The sequence below is a fragment of the Daucus carota genome, chromosome 2, assembly GCF_001625215.2.
Source record: "Daucus carota subsp. sativus chromosome 2, DH1 v3.0, whole genome shotgun sequence".
In the NCBI taxonomy this organism is placed as follows: domain Eukaryota; kingdom Viridiplantae; phylum Streptophyta; class Magnoliopsida; order Apiales; family Apiaceae; genus Daucus; species Daucus carota.
In genome coordinates this window covers 25,406,665-25,416,621 of record NC_030382.2, presented here as the reverse complement: position 1 = coordinate 25,416,621, position 9,957 = coordinate 25,406,665, and the positions used below count along the sequence as shown (strand labels likewise).

The 9,957-nt window shown below is 38.4% G+C and overlaps 1 non-coding gene across 1 annotated transcript; it reads left to right on the top strand.

Moving 5' to 3' along the window:
• The first annotated feature begins 8,649 nt into the window (after positions 1–8,649).
• On the top strand, positions 8,650–8,754 carry LOC135150978 (small nucleolar RNA R71). Its single transcript, XR_010289436.1, has one exon. It is a non-coding gene; the product is annotated as a small nucleolar RNA R71 (small nucleolar RNA).
• Positions 8,755–9,957: the final 1,203 nt, after the last annotated feature.

Below are 9,957 nucleotides of genomic sequence, written 5' to 3'. Positions count from 1 at the left end.
GAAGAAATATGCTCTTGTCATTGTTGATGAGTATACCAGATACACTTGGGTATATTTTCTTCACTCTAAAGATGAAACAGCCTTGCATCTGATGGATCATGTGAAACAACTGGATCATGGATCTGAAGACAAAGTGAAGATCATTAGAAGTGATAATGGAACTGAGTTCAGAAATTCAACAATGGAAGAGTTCTGCAAAGAAAGAGGTGTAGTGCAACAATTCTCTGCACCTGGTACACCACAGCAAAATGGTGTAGTTGAAAGGAAAAACAGGACTCTTATAGAAGCTGCCAGAACTATGCTTGATGAGGCTAAATTGCCTACTTATTTCTGGGCAGAAGCTGTTCAAACAGCCTGTTTCACTCAAAATGCAACCTTGATTAATAAGCATGGCAAGACCCCATATGAGATGGTGAAGAAAAAGAAGCCAAATCTGAAGTATTTTCATATATTTGGGTGCAAATGCTTTGTATTGAAGACTCATCCAGAACAGCTTACCAAGTTTGATTTAAAAGCTGATGAAGGTATTTTTGTAGGTTATCCTCTGATAACAAAGGCCTACAGAGTCTATAATCTGAGAACCAAGGTGATCATGGAATCCATACATGTGTCATTTGATGACAAAAGAATTATGGGCTTAGCAGATATGGATGATCATGAAGAACTGCATTTTGAAAATGAAGAAATATTCTCTGATTCAACAAACTCTGATGTACAGTCAAACTCTGATTGTGACCAAAATACAGCAAACTCTGGTGAAACTTTACAAGTTCATAATGATGAAGCAATTGCTGAGGGGGAGCATCAAAATGTTCCAGACTCTACCCAAGACTCATCAGAGAATGCTGACTCAAACTCATCAGAGAATACTGATTCAAACTCTGATAGCACAAATTTAGGGGGAGCTACAGAGAATAATCAACAGAATCAGGAGAGCATGGATCAAGGGGGAGGATCCAATGATGAAAATGGTCAACTTCCACATGCTAGGAAGTGGACAAAATCTCACACACCTGATTTAATAATTGGCAATCCAGAAGCAGGTGTGCAAACAAGGACAGCTACAGCAAATGAGTGTTTACATCATTGCTTTCTGTCACAAACAGAACCTAAAAAGGTGGAGGAAGCTCTTCAAGATGCTGACTGGATTCAAGCAATGCAAGAGGAGCTAAATGAATTTGAGAGAAACAAAGTATGGACCCTAGTACCAAGACCTAAAGACAGATCCATAGTTGGTGCAAAATGGGTGTTCAGAAACAAAACTGACAGTGAGGGTGTCATTACAAGGAATAAAGCAAGGCTTGTGGCAAAAGGGTATTCACAACAGGAAGGTATTGATTATGATGAGACATTTGCTCTAGTTGCAAGATTGGAGGCAATCAGAATCTTTCTGGCCTATGCTGCTCACAAGAAATTCAAAGTATTTCAGATGGATGTCAAGTGTGCTTTTCTAAATGGAAAATTGGATGAAGAGGTATATGTTGAACAACCTCCAGGATTTGTGGATCCAAAACATCCAGACTATGTCTACAGGTTGGACAAAGCACTTTATGGACTAAAGCAGGCTCCAAGGGCATGGTATGAAACTCTGGCTCAATTTCTTCTTGAAAATGGATTTACTAGAGGTACCATAGATAAAACCCTGTTTTATTTGAATCATCATAATGATCTGCTTTTAGTTCAAATCTATGTTGATGACATTATTTTTGGCTCCACTAATGCTAAACTCTGTCAAAGATTTGCCAAGCTCATGCAGTCTAGGTACCAAATGAGCATGATGGGGGAACTCAGCTATTTTCTGGGTTTACAAGTTAAACAGACTGAAGATGGGATTTTTATAAATCAAGCCAAGTATACCAGAAATCTGTTGAAGAAATTTGGTATGCAAGACAGTTCAGCTGCAACTACTCCTATGGCAACAGCAACCAAACTAGACAAAGATACTGGTGCATCAGTGGATATCACAAACTATAGAGGAATGTTTCGATCTTTGCTTTATCTGACTGCAAGTAGACCAGACATCATGTATGCCACATGTCTATGTGCAAGATTTCAGGCAGATCCAAGAGAACCTCATCTGATTGCAGTAAAGAGGATATTCAGATATCTCAAGGGAACCACATCATTGGGATTATGGTATCCTAGAGAATCATATTTTAGTCTAATTGGATACTCTGATGCAGATTTTGCAGGTTGCAAAATTGACAGGAAAAGCACAAGTGGGAGTTGTAAATTTCTGGGTGGAAGACTTGTCTCTTGGTATAGCAAGAAACAAAAGTCAATCTCAACATCAACAGCAGAATCAGAGTATATAGCTGCAGGCAGCTGCTGTGCTCAAATTCTTTGGATGAAGAATCAACTGTTGGACTATGGGTTATCCTTTTCTAAAATTCCTATTTATTGTGATAACCAAAGTGCTATTGCTATGACAGGAAACCCAGTTCAACATTCTCTGACAAAGCACATCAGCATAAGATACCATTTTATAAGGGAGCATGTGGAGGAAGGAACCATTGAACTTCACTTTGTTCCTACTGAACAGCAGCTAGCAGACATATTCACCAAACCACTAAGTGAAGCAACCTTTACTAGACTGGTGAATGAGCTAGGAATGATATCAGGAACTGAGTAAACATAATGGTCAGATCTTTCAAATTTAAATTGTCAAATTACCATATGTATTACACATTTGCCATGATATACTCTGATTGTTAAACTCTGATGACATTCTCTGCTGATATACTCTGTGTGCTATACTCTAACGATATTCTCTGATATTTGTAAACTCTGAATCTTGATTAATAATCTCATTTTTTTTATTTCTCTGAGAAAACAAACCTGTGAAGATACTATGAAGCATGATATGAATTAGTAATCATAAATCTCAGTTCAGTTCCCTAATCTTGATCTCAATTTTGTGCTACTACTTTACACTATATGCATGTTGATATCATTGAGACTTTATTACTTCACATATCTTAATTATAAGTGAGACTGACTAATTTGCATTCTCTCTCAGAAAATTAGACAGTGATTATAAACTCTGATGCTATATAAATACCCCTGCAAATAAGCATAGTACTCCTTTGAGATCTTAGATGTCTATATGACAGTGACTGGAAAGACCCAAACACTTACTGGTATTAAGTAATTGCCAAGATTTTACAATCTATGGTGACCAGTCACAATCTCTGATTACTGGAGAAATACTGTTGCAAAATAATACTTAAAGGTCGTGATTCATTTACACTGAAAAGCGTCCTTTGAAAAAAAAAAAAAAAAAAGGGGGTTAGGTTATTTTTTATAGATTTCTTCATCAGAGTATATCTTTTGTCTATGTCTTGAGAGTTTAAATAAATTATTCTTGTCTACCTTATAATTACGAAATTGTGAAATTCTCTAGTCTCTGATTTAATATGTTAAATCACACACATTATTTCACAAGCACATTATTGAGCTATGGATTCTATGACAAACTCTGATCTATTGATGAAGATTCTGAAAATTATGTCTTCATTCTGAGGTACTTAGAAATTTATTTTCTTTGATAAAAATCTCAGAGTCTAAAATTCGAGAGATTCAATCTTGATTTTTAAAATCTTGTACATTACAGGAGTTCAAATATACAGAGAATATGAAGGGAGTATTCCAAACGGGTGTATTGTTAGTGGGTTTACATCAAAAACATTTTAATAGGAGAACGTGTAATCAGCATTTATAACTGCACATGTTTTACTGCGCTCATGATTATTACTCTCTTTTCTCCATCCCACTAACATTCAACTACCAGTTAAAATCTGACAGGTGTCCAAGTGAACAAAAAGCCCAAGCGTGTACAGCTAAACAAAATCTGAAGAGTTTATCATCAGATTTTATTGCTTCTTCTTCACTTTTACACTTAATCTTTACACACTCTCAACAAACTCTTACTCTCTTCTCTCTGATATTCAAATTTTCTCACACACACTTCCTCAAACACCTTCTTTCTTAAACTCTGTTCTCATGGCCACTACATCATTCATCTTTGCAGGTGTGGAATTTGTCACCAATAACCATGCTGCTATCCTAAACACTGCCGACGCTCCACGGGATTACCATCCTATGCAGCAATTTCTGGCACAGAGTGCCATTGCTACCGCTCTCACAGCTCCTGCCAGACTCTCAGGAAGCCAGATCATAAACTTCTGGAGAACGGGTAAGTATGACAATGGTGGTGAAGAGGGATCACCATCGATTGTGTTTTCATATGAAGGGGAGGAGTATTTTGTTACTCCAGCCACAGTCAGAACTGCTTTCAATTTGCCAGAGATCGACACTGCTTATATCACAAATGGAGATGCAAATCTGAGAACCATGATGACTGATTTGGGCTACAGTGAATCGCTTGACAAATTGGGACAACTAAAGCGCCCAGGGCTCAGAAGAGAATGGAGTTTCTTTTTCGACTGCATCACCAGGGCATTTCAAAAGAAGTCTACAAACTGGGATGCCATTCCAATGGACATACTGCAGATTGGGTATTCTCTGATCTACTCTACTAATTTTGATTTTGGTAGATTAGTTCTTAGAAATATTGGTGAGAGAATGCATGAGAATAGAAAAGTCATATATTTCTCAAGATTCTGTCAATAATTGGTTAATGCTACTGTTGGTGAGGTAGATTTTAATGTTGATGATGAGATCAAGCCATTCAGGCTTCATAAAAGAGTGTTTATGGACCTCATCTCCAAGGATGAGAAGTATCCAATTCAAAGACCTCTTTTAATTCCAGCTCAAGTTAGAGCTAGGATGGATATGCCCCCAGTACACCAACAACCACAACCACAACAGCCTCAACCTCCAGTCTCTCCTACCATCCCCAAACAACCCAGAACTTCTGCATCCAAAACCAAAAGGGCTGCAAAGTCTGATGCAGCCCCCTCTACTGCCAAAAGAACAAGAACCTCTGTTACTACACATGTTCTGAAACCAAACTCTGATGTGCCAACAAACTCTGCTGTGGCAACAAACGCTGATGAGCCAGTAAACTCTGAGGCTCACTTAAACTCTGATGCTCCAAACTCTGAGATCCCGGTAAACACTGAAGCTACTACTCCTCAAAAGCAGAAAAGAAGAAGACTGGTTGCAGCTTATGACTATGATGATCTTGAACCTGTACATGCTGTAAACTCTGAACCCACTCCTACAACAGCCTCTGTACCTGCTCAAGCCAGTCCTCAGAAGCCAGCCAGATTCAAAAGAAGGGCTCAAAAGCCTGCAAGAGCAAAAATTCCGATCACTGAAATCACAGATTTCACTCTTGAGGAAGAACAAGCACCATCCACCGCTCTACCAGAACCTTTTCAAGCTCTGATGGTACTTCCTCTTCAGGCTGTTCCAATCTCTGATGGTGCTACAGCATCTTCTACTTCATCTGAAGTAGATGAAGAAATTATTTGTAAGGAGCAAGCTACAGCTGAAACTGAAACAGCAATGTCTGATCCCAAATCTCCCATATCTGATCATGGAACCCAAACTCCAATTCCTCAATCTCCAGTGAAGATTCCTCAATCTCCAATGAAGATTCCTGAGGGTGCCATAGTTCATGACACAGCTCCAGAAAACTACAGGTCTGATGCAGTTGATGAATCTGACCAAGTAGCTATGGAAGCTCTACAGTCTCTTGCTCAGACTGGTGAAGAATCTATCAAATCACAGTCTGAAGCTCAAGAAAAATCTGCTCAAGACACTGTGGAGAAAGTTGCTGATCCTGTTCCTGATGATGAAAAAGCAAACTCTGATACTGAGGATGATGACAGTTCAGATACTGACAAGGATGAAGATGATAGAGTCCCTTTGACACAACAAAAGTGGGAGTCTACTAGCCAGTACAATGCAAGGCTACAAACTCTGAACACAGACTCTGCACCACTTCCCAGGGATCTTCAGGTTGATCCACCAAATGAAGTCTGGGATAAACTCTGGTTGAGCCATCAACATTCTCTGGAGCCACCTAAAGCTGAAGAATTTCTATCTATGGCAGAGAATAAAATCTCAAACTCTGATGTTATGTCAAGCCTCAAAGGCACAATTCTATATCTGAAGACATTTCATCCTGCTCATGCCCAGACATCTAAATCAATAGATAGTCTAAGAACAGAGGTTGCTAATATCAAGGAAACAAATGAGCTGGAGAAGAAAAGAACTTTAATCCCTCTGAGAGATAATGTTCAGAAGCTGGTGACTGCCAATGAATCTCTGGACAAGAGGATGACCATGATTGAATCTACTCAAGAAAAGATGTCCAAACAGCTTGAAGCCATCCAATCATCACTTTCTCTGATCACATCCATACTGATTCCTGATGAGGATGATGTCAAAAAGGGGGAGAGAGTAGCTCAAGTCAAATGCAAGTCTACTACTCAAACTCTGAAGAGAAAGAAGAAGGATGATGATGATGATGCTGATGATTTCACAAAGCACAAGAGATTTCAAGCAGGGACTGGTGGAAGAGTTCAAACTCTGACAGTCAAAAACAATCTAAGCAAAGCACAAAGTCTGCTCCAACACATAATGTCACATCTGGATCAAAGCACAGACCAGTGGCTGGATCAGATAAACCATTGACTGATGAAGAACTTGCTAGATTGGTTTTTGAACAAGAAAATCCAGAAGCAAATTTGGATTTGGAGTTGATTGCTGCAGAGGAAGCTGAGCTGAAAAAGGAACATATTGAAGCCATAAACTCTGGAAAGATCCAAAAGCCTGCAAAGTCAACTACCAAGCCAAAAGAAAAAGGAATACTGATCAAGGAAGCTACTGTTGCTGATCAGAGTTTACCAGTCAAAAAGGTAAACTCTGAAGATGAATACACCTCCAAGGGTAAAAGCAAAGTAGATGAACATCTGGAGAAAGGCTGGGATAAGAAGAAGTCTACAACCTCTGACAAGGATCAAGTTGTAAAGGAAAAGAAGACAGAAGCTGCAATCTCTGACAAAGCTCATGTTGCAGAACCCCAAAAAGAAAGATTAACCTCTGACATAGCTCAAGTTAATAAGGATGCAAAGACAGACACAACCTCTGACAAAGCTCAAGCTGTGTTCAAACCAACAACAACTCCACTGGCTGGATTTGCAAAGCCTACTCTGATGACTGAGATAAGCTTTGAAAAGGGCTCAATTCAACCAATCTCTCATCGTAAGGCAGGAAGAGATAAAGGAGGGCTGGGATCCAAATATGAAAAGTTTGATCAGAGTATAGGATCAAGACCAGATGACCCCTCATCTCTCTGTGCTCCCAAGACTGGAGTATTGCAAGACAAAATGGACAAATTAGATTCAGTTCAGTTGGTGAAGAATGAAAGAGGAGATAATATTCTTATCTACTTCATGTCTGATGGAACAGTGTTTAGAGTACTCGAAGCATATCTCTATGCTAAACACTGGGAGGAATTGAGATATGTATCATACATATTTCAAGTGAAAAACAAGTCAGGACAACACATTTCCAACCTGCTTAAAGATCAAATCAGAAGAAAATGGGTATTACAGGAAACAAGAATGCTGGACCTTTCATTCCTAAATACCTCAATCATAAAGGACAGCTGGTGGAAATGAAGAAAAATTCAGCAAAGATTGAAACAATAGGTGGAATCAGAACTCTTGCATTTAATGAAGAGTCTGATAAAGCTTACAATATCAGGCTGGATAGGGACTTGAAGAAGAACAAGATCTATGATCTCAGAGCTGCAATTTATCAAACTGGAGTTTCAGATCCAGAACTGAGAGAGATCAAGAGACAAATGATTACAGTGCTTGAAGAAGCTGAGAAAGAACTCCTCAGAGAGTTTCTAAAGACAGCAAATGGTGTCTATGCAGCTAAGGAGTAAAGTATCTGTAAGTTTTGAAAGTTTTCTGTTATATAGTTAAACTCTGTTGCATTTGACTTAAATGTTTTGACATCATCAATTATCTGTTAACTTGCACATAACTTATTTATGCACAAGTTGGGGGAGATTGTTAGATATAATTGATGATTACTAATATTCTTAAAGTTTGTTTTAGAACAGGAATCATCAGAGTTTAAGCTAGAAGCTGATCAGAGTTTAGTAAAGTCTGACAGAGTTTGATAAAGTCTGATCAGAGTTTACATAGTCAAGACTCGTCAGAGTTTACACGTGGAAAGAGCTCAGAAGCGGATATACTTCAAGGAAGGATAGAAGCTGAGGAGTGATTTGCTGACTATGGAAACTAAACAGAAAACTGGAACAATCTTTGATTGATAGATTTATTAGCTGATTTATAGGATATCAATCAGAGATTGATTTTGTAACTGTGTCTATATAAACACAGATTAGGGTTACTCTATATGAGTTGAGTTATCGAGTATATTGTTAAGAACCCTAGCAGCTCTTAGTGATACAATATAAATCACTGAGAGAGTTTTTGTAACCAACATAAGCTTTGTGAATATAACAGTTTATTGCTTTCAATCTCTCATATTGTCTTACTGTGTTACAGATTGTGATCACTATATCATATTATATAGTGAGTTTATAGGACCTAACATAAGCCTTATCATAGCTCTTAGCCCATAGAGCTCCACCTGATGCTGCATCGAGCATCGGCCTCGATTGAGGTCCCAATCCATTATAAAAACAATTAATCAGGCATACCATGATGTGGGCACTTTCGAAGCATCTCTTTGTAGCGTTCCCGATCTTCACAAAGAGTTTCACCAGACTGCTGAGAGAATTAAGTTAGCATTCCTGATTGCAGCTGTTTTGGCCATAGGGAAGAACTTAGTGAGAAATTTCTGAGCCAAATCCTCCCATGTCGTAATAGATCCTGCAGAAAGAGAATGCAACCATCCCTTAGCTTTATCCCTCAGAGAAAATGGGAACAACCTCAATTTGACGGCATCTTCAGTAACACCATTGAACTTGAAAGTGTCGCAGATCTCAATGAAGTCCCGAATATGCATATTAGGATCCTCTGTCGGAGAACCCCCAAACTGCACTGAGTTCTGAACCATCTAAATAGTGCTCCATTTGATTTCGAAAGTGTTGACCTGAATTGCTGGCCTAACAATACTCGACTGAATGTCATTGATTTTCGGCTCAGAGAAAGCCTTAAGAGCCTTAGTATCATTCGCTTCTGGTTCACCCATTGTAGTACTCACTATTGTTTCTGCTTTTGCCAATGCTTCCTTACGAGCCTGAGAACGTGTTCGCATACACGTCACTCAAGTACATGAAACATACACAAACGAAATAAAAGTGAGAAAAGAATCCAAGTTAGTGAAATTTAACAACCACTGATGACAAGCACATAAACTAAAATATAACACCGAGTCCCCGACAGCGGCGCCAAAAACTTGTTCGCACAAAATCAAGCAAGCGTACGTGGTCACAAGTAGTATAGAATCAAATTCAGTTCGTTCCCACAGAGACTGGTGTATTCAGAAATATGCACTTATGCAACAATGTATGGCTATTATTCAATGCTCGGACAATTAACAAGTTGGTTGGTTTTTATCTAAATTAACTAATAGAATCGAATTACTAAACTACGAATATTAAACTAAGTGATTAACTGATTTACTTATGAGAATAAAACATGGGATTCTAACTTCATTATATACTTCATTCAGAGTTAAGCCGTTATCGATATGTGATGGTTGACAACTAATACGGAAATGATAGACGCTATCTTTCAATATACGTGCACCATACTGTTTCACATACACAATTAAGATAGAAGGTAAACAGACACCAATTATGCTTAGACCATATATTTCTATATGATTTGAAAACATAACGGTTGAAGCACAAGTTATCAATCAAGATTACATAGGGCGATGCAAGATGGTTAAAATCACACCACTAATTATGTATATCGAATACATAATCCTATGTTCACATGGCAAGTTCTAAATCAGTATATCCACTATCGCTTCAATAAAGATTAACACACAACT